This window comes from Protopterus annectens, chromosome 2.part1 (genome assembly GCF_019279795.1).
Source record: "Protopterus annectens isolate FY-2018-M chromosome 2.part1, PAN1.0, whole genome shotgun sequence".
NCBI lineage: Eukaryota > Metazoa > Chordata > Ceratodontiformes > Protopteridae > Protopterus > Protopterus annectens.
The window spans coordinates 1,714,280,524-1,714,296,488 of NC_056729.1; positions in this window are offsets into that span (position 1 = coordinate 1,714,280,524).

Below are 15,965 nucleotides of genomic sequence, written 5' to 3' on the forward strand. Positions count from 1 at the left end.
TGATGCAGTATCTTATGGGCAATAGTTAGTTGGTTGAACAGAATAAGATTTGACAATTCTAACCATCCTAGTTGATTCAGATTATTGCAATGACAGGTTCTATAGGTGGAACTAGTTGCAAATCTAGCAATGTTGTTGTATGAACCGGCTAGCTTGTTCAGATTGCTTTTGCATAGTCTTGTGTAGATAGGGCAAGCATATAGTAGGGTTGAGATTAAGTGGATACAGGCAATGGTGGTCCTGGCTAGTGGAGTTAGAAATGGTTTGATCCTGTAGAAGGAACCTAGTTTCTTGTTTACTGTTTTTATAGTGTTGTTAATGTGGGGTTCAACGGTGAGGTTGTTATCAATTAGTACTCCAAGTAGTTTTGTGGTGGAATCAGGAGTAATGATAGTACCATTGCTAGATGTAACACTGAAATGCAGTGGAGTGGCTCTGCGTGTGGGAGTAAATAGTAGAATTTTTGTTTTGTTTGGGTTGAGGATGAGACAGCTGTGAAGAAGCCAGTTTTCAACTGCGCTAAACACATCTTGGGTTAGGGATTGAAGTTGTGATAGAGAAGAGGCTGAACATATGAGTGTTGAATCATCTGCATATTGGATACAGGTAGCTTGAGGTAATACAGAGTGTAGGTTATTAGTAAAAATAGAAAAGAGGAGAGGACCCAATATGGAGCCTTGAGGAACGCCAAGGGTAATTGGGAGATGGGAAGATAGGTTATTCTCCCATAATACAGCCTGTTGCCTGTTATTTAAATAAGACTGGAACCATTGTATGGCAAGTGGATCCAGTGAGAAGTTTCTTAGTGTGTTTATGAGTAGTTGGTGATTAACCATGTCAAAGGCTTTTGAAAGATCAATGAAGAGGGCTGAAGATAGAGTATTATTATTACAATATTTATTAATGCAGTCAGTGAAGGATAAGAGAGCAGAAGAGGTGCTATGAAATGGTCTGAAACCATGTTGGCAGGTTGCCAGTAGGTTGTTTTCTAGTAGGTGGTTTAATAGTTGTTTGTGAATGCACTTCTCCATGATTTTTGCTAGTGGGGATAGAATTGCTATAGGCTTGTAGTTAGAAAGCTCTTTGGAATTCCCACCTTTGTGCAGGGGGATGATATGTGAGATTTTCCAGATTGATGGAATAGTACCTTCTGAAATAGTTCTGTTAATGAGAATGGATATGGGGTAGGCTATGGCTTTGGAGGTTTTTTGTAGGTATTCTGCAGGTAGTAGATCTGCAGCAAGGGTTGTGGGTTTGAGTTTCTGAATGAGGGTGCAGATAAGGGATGTTGGAACTGGTTTGATTTGAAATAATGGGGGGTTGTTAGGGATGGAGTTAGCAGCAGATGTAGTGTCAGGAGATAACTGTTTGGCTAAAGATTGAATGGTATCTGTGAAGAAAGTGTTAAAGGAATTGGCAATTTGGATAGGGCTGTTGAGATTGGAACCTGAAGGGGGTGGGAGTAATAGTGCGACCTGGGCGCAATAGTTTATTTATGCCGGACCAGAATTTTTGAGGTTTATTTTGGTGGGTTTGTTGGAGCTGGCAGTAAAAGTTTCTTTTATCTGACAATATTGCTTTTTTAGTTTCATTTCTTAGTTGTCGGAACTTAATTTGATCTGTTGGGTTTTTGGTTGTACGCCAGATAGCCCAGAGTTTGTTTCTCTGGAGGATTTTTTGTTTGGTAGTTTTGGAGAGCCAGGGGGCTGGTTTGGCCCTAGTTCGTATTGTTCGTATTGGGGCATGACAATCCAGTATGGTTAAAAATTTGGTGTTGAAGTATTGAATGGCATCATCTAATGGCAGGTTTTTCAAGAGTGACCAGTCACAAGCTTTGAGTTCTTTTTGAAGGTTGTTGGGGTTTAAATGTTTGGTGGACCTTATTTTCTTATAAATGGCTGGGTTTGGAATGTCAGTCTTATATCTGATTAAATAGGTGAGAGAGTGATCACTTATATCTTCAGGGAGTGTCCCTACTTCAAAAGATTGGTTATGACTATTTGTAAGAATCCAATCTAGGGTGCTGTCATTGCTACTATGTTTGTTGGTTCTAGTGGTGGATGTAATGGTTTGCTTGAAACCATGTAGGTTGATATGGGTAGTAGGCTGATCAGATGTGCAACTCCACCAGTTTATGTTAAAGTCCCCAAGAATTATGGTTTCTTGTGGGTAGGTGGAGGATATCCAACTTAAGATAGCCTCTAAGGTGTTAATATTGTTGCCTGGGGGAAGGTAGATACAGATGATGTAAATGGATTTACATTTGTTGAGTTGAATTTTGGAGATGAGAATTTTGGCATTACTAGTCAGAGGAGGTTTAGAGTTTATGGCAGTAACTTGTAATTCAGATATATATAAAATAGCTACTCCTCCTCCTTTCTTGTAGTTACGGTCCAGTCTGAGGATACTATAACCTGGGGGGATGACAGTTGTGTCTTGTATTGTTGGCTTTAGCCATGTTTCAGAGAGACAGAGGATGTCAAATGAATGTACATCCATGAGTGCATGTAGGTGGGCAACTTTATTATTAATGCTTCGAATATTGAGGTGAGCTATTAGGAGAGAGTTAGGAGGTTTCGTGATCAGATGTGCATTAGTAGAGGTTGGTGTGGAAGGCTGTGTGGTAGTTGTATGGTTTGGGCCAGGGTTTGGGTGTATGTCCCCATCAATTAGGGAGTGGACTTGTATTGATAGATTAAAAAGTAAAGCTTTACATATAAGGTTCAGAGGCTTTCTAGCTTTGGTGCTGTGGTATGTGATATGAGTGAGTCTATGAAATTTGGCTGATAAATAGTTTGGAGGAAGGGATGTTTGATTATAGCTATAAGAGATGATAAGTGCTGGTGTCAGGGTTTGTTTTGTGGGGATATGAAACTGATGGTGGTTAAGGTGTTCATAAAAAGTAAGATGATAGGGTACAGCTAAAAGAGGAAGTACTGATAGTAGAAGTAAGAGATTAAAGTGTGTGAGGGTAATGATAGGTGGCATAGTAGAAGAAATACGTAGGTTAGTATACAGGGATGGATGTAGTTGGATAATGAGTAGTAGGAAGTGGGTTGTAGCACTTTAAGGGGTTGGTACAGTGCATCATATCAATAAGGGTGTGTACACTCCCCATAGCCATGGTATGCTCTGACGGTTGTCAGTGTAATGGTATTGGATTGGTCAAACATGGTCTGCTGATGCTGATGTTGAGAGCTGTAAATCAGACATCAGGCATTCACAAATTACATCTGTCCATAATCATCACAGGTATGTATAGCTGAAAAACATAGGGGCTGTAAGCATTAAAGCTGACATAACTGGCACAGTACTACACATTCAGAAATGGGCCGTACACCTGTGAGGTGTGGTGCACAGTACATGGCAGGGTGCAGAACAGGTGAGCCATCCAGCAATGATGCATTATAGCTGTTAGTAACACTGGTTGATTGTGGTCTCTATAATGTTATCCATTTGTGTTGTAGGTGTACATTTGTCAGCACGAGGATGGTCTGCAACCATATTCCAAAACAGAGTATGGCATTGTGGTGACACCATGGCTGTGACATATCTGGAGTACAGTTGAACACATGTCACAGGTTTGTATAACAGTCACTGCCTGTGCCACATGGACGGGTGACCTGCAGGGATGTGTATAATCTGCAACCTGATGTAGATCCATCCACATACATGCACACTCTTACTTGGCAACACTGGGACTAGACCCCTACCTAGGTATGTAGTGATACTGAAGTGTGTGACTTTCATTGCACACACCACAAAGCGTTTATGGTGAGGTGCGCTCCAGGTTACGTTACATGCAGAACATCCCTAGACATTTACAGTATGCTAATGGGGGATGTAATGGGTGTATATGGACATATACATAGTGTGACATACCTTCATATACACATTAACAGACATGTAACAGGCAGACACATATCCAGGAGACCTGGGTCGATCGCTGCTAACTAACTTGACTGTATGTCCAATGTGTTACAGGTAGGCTGCACAAAGCACATGATTAACTGGCCTGTATTGTTCTATCAGTTACCTGTATAGTTGATGGTGACAGTGGTAATCATAAAGTGTTACATGGGACATATACCAGGTGTACCTTGATGTAATGACAGTGTACACAGCACCCAAATCCCCCAGTGGATTTTGTACTCCCTGAAACCCATGACAACACTATGACATACCCACCATTACACACTGCCCATGACTGCGATACAACCCATTGTATCTGGATCAAATGGTCAACACTCCCTCCAGAGGTGACAACATATTGGACCTGGTCATCACCAACATGGGCGACCGGTGTTCCACACCAGAGGTCAACCTCTCGTTGGTTAGATCTGACCCTAAACAAATCACTTATGATATCCACATTCTGCCCCCACCCCCGGACAAGGAAACCACCATGAAAAACTTTTCAAAAGCAAACTTCACGTTACTTAAGACCGAGGTGGAAAGTTTCAAAGCCCCCATGCTAAAGGACAATGCTGTCCAAGCTGCAAAATCCTTTACTAATGCATTCTACGGGCACCTACAAGAATGCATAGATCATGCTATCCCAAGCAAAACCAAGACTCACTCCTCCAAGAAAAGGACACCAGTTTGGTGGACCCCTGCCATAAACAAACTAAACAACAGATGTAGGAAACTAGTACATTAAAGAGTAAAATCCCAAGAAGGGAAGACATCCCTGATCAGTATCAGCAAGAAACTACAATCCCTCATAAAATCATCCAAGGTGGCTTCGAAAGAAAACTTGCCAAGGACTCCAAAGATAACCACAAGGCATTCTTTAGCTATGCCAAGAATCTAAGTGGCAATGCTCAGAGTTAGTGCAGAATGGCGCAAAATACACTGAACCGACCAATATCGCCAATATCCTGGCAGACAGGTTCAGTGCAAACTTCACCCCCTCTCACCCCCAAAAGGCCCCATAACCATATCAGAACAATGTAGAGCCCCTGAAATCACAGACACTCAGGTTAAAACAGCCCTCTCTGAAGCCAAAAACACAGGATGGTGTCCCAGGCTGTGTCCTAAATGAGCTCAATGACGAACTAACCACTCGCCTAAACACACTGTTCAAACTCAGCCTCTCCACAGGCTATGTACCAATAGAGTGGCAAACAGCAATGGTTATTCTGCTCCACAAAGGTGGAGCCACAACAGACCCCGGGAACTATCGCCCTATAAGCCTGACTAGCTTGGTCTGCAAGGCTATGGAGCGCATCATCATGGAACTCATTAACAGAAACACTGGGAACCTTCAAACACTGGACCTTATCCAGTTTGGCTTTGTTAAGGGCAGATCATGCCTCCTAAACCTGGTGCACTTCTTTGAGACAGTTACCAAGGCTATAGACGAGGGAAAGGTGGTACACACGGCCTACCTAGACCTCGCAAAGGCCTTCAACACCATTCCCCATTCTGGTATTATAGACAAGCTCACCAGCCTGAATTTAAACCCCTACATCACAAGATGGATTGCCAACTGGCTCATGGACAGAAACCACATGGTGAGATTTGAGGAAGCTAGGTCCGACTCTAAGCCGGTTACAAGTGGCATTCGCCTGGGCTCAGTCCTAGGAACCCCCCTGTTTGGCATATACTTCTTAGAGGTACAGGCAAGCACAGGAGGACTATGGCTGAACAAGTTTGCAGATGACTGCAAACTAGGGGCTATAACTGACTCTCCGGCTGACACAGACATCCTCCAAAAGGGTCTCACTGAGACGGATACCTGGTGTCAAAATCATGGCCTCAAGTTAAATGCCAAAAAGTGCATAGTCATCCTCTTTGGGAAAAACAAAGTACCCACAAACTACATAGGTGGTAGTCCCCTAAATACGGAAGACGTAATAAGGGATTTGGGGACCCAAGTAGTAATCTCTACTTTGATAATCACATTGCCAAAGAGGTTAGAAAATCCTTCTATGTGGCCCACCTAATCACAAAAGAGTTCGCATCCAGCTCAAAAGAGTCATTGGGCCCCTCTACTCATCACTCATCAGACCCATCATAGAATACAACACCCCATTTGGGATGTACCTTACAAGACACCTACAACAGCTGGAAAGACCACAGAAGTTCCTCACCAAGAGGATCACTGGCTTCAAACAGATGACCTATGCAGCTCAACTGAAGAAACTCCAGCTGTACTCGGTTGCACACCACCTACTCTGAGTTGATCTCTGCCTGACATACAAGGCCATGTCCAACCCAGAATTGATGGACATGCTCCACATAAAGAAAACCATATCCCCTTGAGCCATACGCTCTAAGGATCTAAACCTCACTACAACAATAAATAGGACGTGCTGGAGGGATATATTCCTGTCCCAGAGACTTCCCATGCTTTGGAACAAGAGCTCCTCACTAACACTCTTCAAGAGAAACCTAGACGAGTGGATGGGAAACAGAAAATTTACCCTGGGGATCACTTCAGTGGCTCTGCTGGACAGAGGCACAGGGAACTAATCTAATGGGGCAGCGAAAGCCAACACATTCTGGCTAGGCTTATAAATGCCTTTGGGCAGATAGTCTAGTACCCACCTATGAACCAACAGTGGTACTACAGGGATATGCATCTCATGCACATGCCACAGGCATAGTAGGGTGTTGCACTGTCATGCCTCACCTATGGGCAGCAACAACACTATCTGTACTACTGTGTGCCAATGGATATTGTAATAGGAGTATTTGGCCTAGGAATGCTGTACACTACAGAAATAAGGACATGCACACATACACACACTTGCCAGAACTCAGTGGATATCCCATGCCTATCAACCCATTTGTACAACACTGTTGTGCTAGTACTGCAAGGCTCGTGTAGCCAGTCTGGAGAGGAACTTAACAGGGTACATGTAATGTCCCATACAGCAGCAGCCACAATTGACTATGGTAATGGGTATTGTGGTGGTTGTGAAGGCCCTCATGGAATTCCCAAGTACAGGTGTGCTAACACACAGACACTGCTATACTCAGTAATGCACATGTACACATGTGTCAGTACTGGGGTGCATCGCTGCAGGTGGTCATAGCTGTGTACCTAGCTATTGTCCATGGAGAGATGGGTTGTGTAGGGAATGTGTGTACAGTGGTATCCTGCCACCTGCCATGTGGCAGCAGAAAATATATCATCAGACACTACTGTGGTGACCCTCAGGGTGAGAGTGACATGCATCAGCCAATCCTCCAGGTGCCTCCTACACATGGCCACTGAGGTGATCAAAGTGACATGTATGCAACATGCATTACAACACATGGCTAGTGTCTGTGATGGAGACCTGTACCCAAGCACGTTCTGTTGTCTGTGGTAGTGTAGTGGAGGTACTCATGACATGTGGTGCATACAGGGTGTTGTCTCCTATATGTGTCAGTTCTTACGCAGCTGGGCAGACATGTCAGTGTCAATCAAGCTTAGGTTGCCTGTACATATCCTAGCTGGATACCTGCCATCTGCACATTTGTACAGGGACTGACAGTCATCAGCTTGGCAAGTAGCTATGCAGTAGGATGAATGTGTGGACAGACAGACGTTTGACAACAATATGTATGCCATAACTACATGTCAGAAGCCCTCACTAACATGTGCTGTACAGACGGTAATCTGCAGTCACATTCCATATGTCAGATCATTATCCAGTAGGGGAGATATATACTGTGACACAGCTCATACACCAGTAACATGACAGTGAGGCCTCAGAGTCTAGCTATGTCTGCAGGTGTGCTTGGTGTCAGTACTATATGTAGCACTCTACTCTTGCCTGGGTAAGCACTCTCAATAGTACTACCACCATGAAACACTACATGCCAGTGTGACAGCATGTACCCTGGGTTACTACCCCTGTATGTAACACATTCACATGGATAACAGTGCTGTACAGGCTTCATATATGTCTGTGTCCCAGACATGACACTCACAGCCCTTGCTACTGTAATGAAATCACATAGGTGCAAGTATTGTACATGGCATTACATACAGTTATTACAGATGTCATTACCCTGCTATGTTATCAGACTGGGTGGTGTTAACTGGTTACCAGAGCTAAGCCATGCTTAGCAGGCATCTACATTGCTGCAATATAACAGCTAAGCTGATTTGCACACTCGTAAGCAAAGCCTACACTGTGTAAGTGCCCATATATTTACTCATAGCTTAGCACCACTTAGCTTCACGCAAACCCATGCAAATGCGCTTAAAGCTGCTCACTACTAGACAGAGGCACAGTATTCTAATTTTATTCTGTACATTTTTGTACCACTTCATGGGGTGGCAAAAGCCACATCACTATGGCTAGGCTTACAAATGCCCTAGGGCAGATAGCCTAGTACTATACTATACTATGAAACTATGAAAGCTGCCTTAACCTCTCTGTATCTGACAGCCTTTGTTCTGCTCAGCAACAAAATGAACAGCCCTTGCAGGTCTTGAATCCAGGACCCTGTATACTACAGTCACAACACTTAACCACTACACCATGACCACTGTGAAGACAGCTGTTGTTTTTCCAATGTATCTGTCAATACATATATTGATTAGTATTGAACAATTGCCTTTACTTCCTCAGTTGTATAGTACTTATTATTAATATGACTGTTACATCACATATGTTGTTTTATCATAATGTACACATAGCAGGTACATACAGTGAGATACATCTGACAGAGTATACACAAGCATGAGGTTTACACATGACAGGAATATATATATATATATATATATATATATATATATATATATATATATATATATATATATATATACATATAATATGTTGATATATGTCTACATGTACATATACATGTGTATTTATACATACGTCTGTATACACATCTGTATAGTGCAACATATATATGGCCATGTGTACATCTCTTCGTATATATATATATATATATATATATATATATATATATATATAGATATAGATATATGTATATATAACTATATATGTATGCACATCCTATTTGTACAGATATGCCTATTTATGTAGATATATATGTAGATATCTATAACTATATGCACATACATATCTATTCTGATATACCTATTACTGTCAATATATATGTAGATATCTATAAATATATGTGCATATGTATCTCTATCTGTATATGTGTAGGGATCTGCCTGACTACATCGACACATCAAAACACCGACAACAACTTCACCGACACCACATAATCGACAGTTCACAAACACGACACCTCATACACTCGACACATCATAACAACAAACAAAACAAATCCCCTGTCCAAAACCCACACACACAACACAAGCACACCAAAATCCTTACAAACCAACACTAACCCTTACATACACAACTATCTACAACCCTAACCAAAACCCTAACCCTAAGGTCCGTCACTATCGCACACTCACTTAACCCGTGCCCTAACCCTAACTCACTTAACCCGCCCCTAACCCAAAAAATATCACTACTGTACCCTTACCTAACCTGCGCCCTAACCCTAACTCACTTATCCCACCCCTATCCCTACAGACCGTCAACATCGCACACTTACCTTACTCACACCCTTACCTAACCCGCGCCCTAACCCTAACTCACTTATCCCACCCCTATCCCTACAGACCATCAACATCGCACACTTACCTTACTCGCACCCTAACGGCCATCACTACCGCATACTTACACATCCTTTCCCCATCTCAGTGTTCTCAGCGTCGGTGTTTTCCTCCGTTGGTCTTCTGCCTTGTCAATCTTCTGAGTCATTGTCGATGTTCTGACGTGTCGATGTAGTCAGGTAAATCCATGTGTAGACATATATTGCTGTGTATATGTATATATCTGAGTGTTTATATGTATATATATGTACATATATATATATCCATCTATGTATGTCAATATGTATATGTGTATATATCTATATAGATATATGGATAATTATATATAAATATATGTTCACATTATGTACAGAACATGGAGTGGAGTCCTATCTCAGCCCCAATAATCCCAACCTGCAAGGGGATGTCAGGTATGTATAGCAGGTATACTTGTAGAGTATTGCTACTGTAATAAGGATTGTCTTCACAGAAATTTTGTGTGTGGGAGCTCACATCTGCATTTAACATGTGCACCATTGGCTACTGACAGACATCCTAAAAACATCATAGTACAGTACCACTGCTAGCACAGTAATGATCCTGTGGACTACAGCAGAGATATGGCCAATAAATGTAGACAGTCTGACACACTCTGGTCAGTCCAGAGGTATACACAGAACCCCTTAGTGCAAGACATGTGGACCAAGCCTGACAATGTGGATGTTAACAGCCATGTAGATGGGTATATCACGTAAATACTGGTATACATTTGCACCCATAGGTTATGCATTCACACACCCTTGTCTGTCCCAACATATAATAATCGCTGGTACAGAGGTGACATGCCCACATACTACCCACTAGTTAGGGACATAAATCTGTACATCATCCCAATGCTTTGTCAGAAATACATGACTGTTATGGTGGCCTGGCATTAGTACATCTGGCAAGTATCTGGACATAACATCACACTGGGTAAGTACACCAAGTTGCTAGGCATGTAACAAAGCACTGTGCAGGCTACAGGCAGACTGCCACAACACTGGCCTACATTTCTTATGGGGGAATACACATGTACCTGCATATATAGCAGGCTCTACAGGCATGTCACAGCACAGAGTAACAGACACCTGTGTGAAAGTGCATAACCACAACCAATGTAAACACAGCCACAGCCACATATGGTAAGCTAGCATAATATTACAGTACTTGGACTATCTGATCAACACCATCCTCATATGTGCCACTCACACAATAACCCTACATATACTGGGCCACTATACAGTGTGGTCCGATGTCTGTCTGTGGTATGGGACATGTGTGCGTTTGGCCCAACAAATATGTAAGCCGATAGGGTAACATACACTGGAGCAGCATGTAACATCTGATAGAACAGGACCAAGAACAATGACATCTACCACAGTCTGTACACAGGCCAAGGTACATATTCACAATACACACACTGTCGACAATCACCATAAGTACACAGACATCAGTATTGTACACAAAATCACAGAATGCCCAGATCATGTCATTAAATATAACCCCTACTATACATAACATGTGTAGCAGTCTGATATCTCACTGGCTTATCAGATATAATGTCAATAAATAATGGTGTACAGAACAAATGCACCTCTTACTGCATGACATACATACAAAGGTTGACAGTGTTGTGGCTGGAGGCACAAACACAGGGCCAATATGGACATGTTGCTGTGATAACCTCATGCATTTACTGTTGTAACAGGGTTTATTGTGACATATGTCCTATGAGAGATATGAAATCAGTAACTGTCATGGCTGTCACCATGTACTGACTGCAATCCTCACACTATGCTTCTGCAGTTCTCAGATAGGTGCTCTGTCAGTAACACAAGAAACAAAAGGCACCACACATTGCCCAGTCTGCAGATGACCCTAAAGATGGGGGTTTCCCTCAAAAACATAGCACTGTCATGACAGGTTTTTATTACAACATGTAGACTAGCCATATCCACACCAACATTACTCCAAATGCAGAATAGCAACACTTACATTCTGTAGTCATGTCTTGCACATCCCCCTCCTGTGTGTTGGCCTGTTTCCACAGTGTATGTTGTTAGAGGTAAATCCCCAATCCATCTGTGATGCTATTTACCAAACACCAGATCTAGTTCCTGCTAACACAGTGAATGAAAAGACCCAACACCAACATGATGTTCCTAGATATTGGAGTGTGTTTCCATGCAACTGGCTATGAGAATGTTACCACAGCTGTTCCACATGCTAGAGGAGGGCTACAATTCATGCAGAGGCCATCAGCTGCTCATGAGCATCACTTACAAAACACATGCTGCTGCCTAAGCAAACCAGGTGTAGTTCTCCACATCCAATAGAGAGGGAGTGAGAGAGGCAGACAGAGACAAAGTAAGTCAGGGAGGGGGTGGGAAAGTAAAATCTAAGCATGTTTGTGTCACACACCTACCAGTACAGGGTATCAAACCCCTGCCTATGTATTGCTATCCCATGTCTGTGCAGTTATTGCATGCGCCACATAGCTTACATGTTGAAGAGCTGTCCAAATGTATATGTGATGGTGAGTGATATCTGCAACAGTGATATGGTAGCGATACGGTAGGTGTAGTACACGTGCCTGTCCACATGAACAAGTGTCAGTGTCAACACAGCCACACTCTCTCAGGGACTCACATACATTGACACAATTGGCAGGGTCAGGAATACACTTCCTAACTAGTTAATGTGCCACAATACAGTACTGTGCAGGTATCACATGCACCACAGGGGTTATCCAGAGGTCATATGAGCAAAGGGTAGGTGAAGGTGTCTGTCATCAGAAAGGAGTATGCCAATGGGGGTTGTAGTGAGTGTGAATGTGGTCAAAAGCATCATACACCTCAGATACGGGGTGCCAGTACTGACATGCATGTGTGCATTGCTTCATGGGTATGTAGTGATTGACTGTGCCAGAAGGCTATACAAGGCTAGGTGAAGGGTATACCTTGGCATCAGGCCACATGACAATGGTCTGCAGTGCAGCTCAGGAGTTTAGTGTCTGGACTGGCCAACACAGGTGGGTATTCTATTCACCATCCAGTCACCTGGGTAACTATTGTGTGTGGCCATTGCTGTTCAATGCTTGCCATGTATGTGTTCTTTAGTCCATGACATGGACGCTGTATGGGATGTGCACACATCCCACATGCATGTACAGTGACATGTGGAACTGTATCAGGGATATCTGACCCATGTTGTGTACACAGATTGTTATCATCAGATGTGCCTGTCCTAGCCTCATGTGCTGGGAACAGGTAATGGACAGCAGGTTGACCCTGCATCTACATTGATAGCATGATACAAGTATTCCCTGGTGTCAGTGGCATCTGTCCATACAGGGCATGTGTATAAGGCATGGTATGTCCTTTGTGGGTCACATTTGATGGCACCACAGGTGTTACAGGTGTCCAGTGGGGAGCATAGTGAAGGCACATGACAATGGTCTGCATATACGTGAGTATTGTACTGATGGACAGGGTGCCATGCTCTCTGTAGTCCACTACAATCACACCATGGTTACTATCTGTGGGCAATATGCAGGGTACTACTAACATAGCAGTTGTTGCCTAGGCAAGTTTATTTATGTATGAGACATGGGTTGAGAGTGTTCTCTGTGTAACACAAGGGTTGCTAACTTTGTTTGCCAGGCCTTGATGTCACATGTAGGGGTATGGATTGCCATCCCAGCCTCTCAGCTATTTCACATCTGTTGTCCTTGTAAGGTGAACATTGTGACATATAATAGGGCCACCATAGGTTCACAGGTTAGTACTAGGCTAACTGCCCTTTTGGGCCATTTGAAGCCTAGCTAATTACCCCATGTGAGAATCAAACCCTGCACCTTGTGTCTTTAAGGTAAACACCTTAACCATTATGCCGTCCTCCCACCATATAAGAAATTTGCAAAACCCACTCCAGAATGAATCCAGTTGTTACACACTCACAGCCAACTCCACACAGGATATGAATGACAAACACACACATCTGCCATGTCTGGGATTAGAACTCCTACCTAACTAATTTATTACACTACAGCATTACGCAGTTATAGGACATGCCATGGAGATTACTGGAGTACTCCTTCCCCAAAGGTTTCACAGAGACTGAAACACTAAAGGTGGAGGAGTGTCCATATTCACCAAGTATATTCACACCTCCAAGCTACTTGCTCAACACAATGCATCTGAAATTCTCCAGGTGCAACTAACACTAGGTAATACTGCAATCCAAACTGTAGCTTGCTACAGATCCCCCACCATGCCCCAAGACTCTCACTACACCTTTCTAAACATACTGGAAAATATTAAGATACAACCAAACACTCTAATACTGGGTGATTTCAACTACCCTGCCATTAACTGGGAAAACTACTTGGGTACCAACACCTTTGCCGAACGGATCTTGGAATTCATAAATTCCAATGCCCTGGATCAACTAATCCATTGTCCCACCAAGGGCACAAATATCCTAGACCTGGTCATTACCAACATGGGAGATAAATGCTCTACACCAGTGGTCACCCCCTCATTGGTCAGGGCTGACCATAAGCAAATCACCCTTGACATCCACATCCCAGCCCCACCCCCAAGTAAGGAAACCTCTGTAAAAACTTCTCCAAAGCCATCCTCATGCTACTTAAGTCAGAAGTGACAAACTTCATGTCACCCATGCAGATGGGAGCTGAAAGTTCGAATGCTGAATCCAACACTAAGGCACTGTATGAGCACATCCACTCGTGCATGAATCGTGCCATCCCAAATAGAACCAAGACACTCTCCTTCAAAAAAAGGAAGTCAATCGGGTGGTCCCCTGCCATAAATAAACTATACAACAGAAGAAAGAAACTGTTGCAGAAAAGAGTAAAATCCCAGGATGCAAAAAACTCCCTTAACAGCCTCAGTAAGAAGTTGAGATCCCTCATAAAAATCCTCTAAAGCTAGTTACAAAAATAAAATTGCCAAAGATTCCAAAGACAACCACAAGGCATTCTATAGTTATGTCAAAAATCTGCATGACAATGCTACAACAGAATGGCATTAAATATACTGATCCCAAGGATATTGCTAATATCCTGGCAGATGAATTTAGTGCCAACTTCACCTCCCTCTCTCCCCCTAAAGGGCCCATCTCAATACCAAAGGATTGCCAAATTCTGGTAATCGCAGACACAGAGGTAGAAACCGAACTCTCCAAAGCTAAGAATACAGCATCCATGGGACCAGATGACTTCCCGGGCTGTGTACGACATGAACTACAAAATGGACTGGCACCTCACCTAAGTGTCATGTTTAATCATAATCTCACCTCAGGCTTTGTCCCCACTGAGTGGTGCACAGCTACAGTTATCCCACTCCACAAGGGGGGATCCACCTTGGATCTTGGGAACTACTGTCCCATCAGTCTGATGAGCCTGATCTGCAAGGCCATGGAACGTATTATCATGGAACTTATAAACAAAGACATTGTCAACCTTCAAACACTGGACACCACCCAGTTTGGGTTTGTGAAGGGCCAATCGTGTCTCTTGAACCTGACTGACTTCGAATCAGTCTCCAGAGCCATGAACATGGGTAAGGCAGTCCACACAGCCTATCTGGACCTCACCAAGGCCTTTGACACCATCCCTCACTCTGGAATCATAGATAAACTTACTAAGCTGGCCATAAATCCCTACGTCACCCAATGGGATGCCAACTGGCTTACTGACAGAACCCATACTGTAAAAGTAGCTGACTCCAAATCCATCTCCAGACAAGTGGAGTACCTCAGGGTTCAGTCCTGGGACTGCTCTTGTTTGGCATCTACTTCTCTGAAGTACAGGCAAACACTGAGGGACTCTGGCTAATAAAGTTTGCAGATGACTGCAAACTGGGAACCATTATTAAATCCCCAAATTATGTGGATATTCTACAAAAGAGCCTTACAAAAACAGATGCTTGGTGCCAGAGCCATGGGCTCAAGCTTAATGCCAAGAAATGTATAGTTATCCCCTTTGGTAAAAACCATGTACCCATGAATTACCACATAGGTAGCAGTACACTAAATACAGAAAGTGTGATGAGAGACTTAGGGACACAGGTGGACAGTGGTCTCACCTTCGATAACCCCATCACCATAACAGTCAGAAAATCCTTCTATGTGGCACACTTCATCACTAAGGGCTTTTCATCCATATAAAAAGGAGGTCATTGTCCCACTGTACTCATCCCTCATTAGACTCATTATAGAGTACAACTCCCCATTTGGTATGTACCTCACAAGACATCTGAAACAGCTGGAAATGCTGCAGAAATACCTCACTAAAAGAATCACAAGCCTAAAGCAAATGCCCTATACTGTCTAA